Source organism: Dipodomys spectabilis, unplaced genomic scaffold, assembly GCF_019054845.1.
Source record: "Dipodomys spectabilis isolate Male_0828 unplaced genomic scaffold, ASM1905484v1 ptg000707l, whole genome shotgun sequence".
NCBI classification, from domain to species: domain Eukaryota; kingdom Metazoa; phylum Chordata; class Mammalia; order Rodentia; family Heteromyidae; genus Dipodomys; species Dipodomys spectabilis.
The window spans coordinates 162,747-164,020 of NW_024871384.1; positions in this window are offsets into that span (position 1 = coordinate 162,747).

Sequence of the window (1,274 nt, forward strand, 5' to 3'; positions counted from 1 at the left end):
AAAGGAAAAGTTGATATAGTAGAACTCAAAAATGTATAAAATAATTTAGTCTGTGAAAGCTCATATGCAAGTAGTGAATGAAAGTTGGGAGCAGGAGACTCGTGTATCTGAACCTAACTACTTGGTATGCTGTGATGTGAGTATTGCTGTTTAATGGCAAACCACAAAATAAAGTCCCTGAAAATCTTATCTCTGTTTAATCAGCAAAAAAGCCAGAAGTGAGGCATGACTGAAATGGTAAATTGTTAACAAATTGCAGCAAATCTCAGGGACCCTGTCTTCATGTCCCAGGACCATACATACACGTACAAAACTAATAGTAATACTACTAACAGTGATGATGATGACGATGATGATGATGATGATATGATGATGATGATGATGATGATGATGATGATGATAATGATGATGATGATTATAGGGCACATGGGCAGCAAAGATGGTGCTGAGAGGGAGTTGAGTGGGCAGAGCCCAATTTGCTTTTGTTCAGTGCATACCCAGCCCTTGGAAGCTTAGGTTCATGATAGGGTGTGATCTTGACAGTGATTGGTTCCTCTTCTTCCCTTGCCATGCCACCTGCTCTTTTTTGCTTTAAAAGGGCTGCTCTGTGTTATAAAACGAGTTTCTTCCTGCTTGACTTGACTCCCTGCTGGGTCTGATTGTTTCCCAGGCTGAGGGAGGCTGGGTAATGGGTGATCTGCCGCACTTACATTTCCATTGGACCCCGGCCGTCTTTCGCGGGATGGAAGAAGACCCAACAGATGATGATAATGATGATGATAATGATGATGAAAATAATGTGGATGAAGTGTACCCATAGTCAATGATAAAATATTTACAAATCCTATTCCTGAAGAATGCCTCAAATTATACTCTACATAGAACTCTCATAAACTAATGTTAAAAAGAACATCAATTAGAAACTAGCAAAATACATCTTGTGAAAAATAAGCCCAAGAAAGGCATCATCAGTCATCAAATAAATGCACATTAAAACAAAAATGACATCATAAAACATGTATGAGAATTACTGCACATATTACAATATCGCCCATACTAAATGCTATCAAGAAACAGAGAAACTGGATGCTGGCAGGAATCTCAAATGGGAAAGCCACTTCTGAAAACATTTTGACAGGTTCCTAGAATATAAAATATGCAACCACCTAGAGTATAGCACAGGAATTGAGCTCTTCAGGCTTTGTCTCATAAAAATAAACTGTAACATTCACCCAAAGGCCAAAACACAGAGGATTATAGCAGCAGTATTTCCT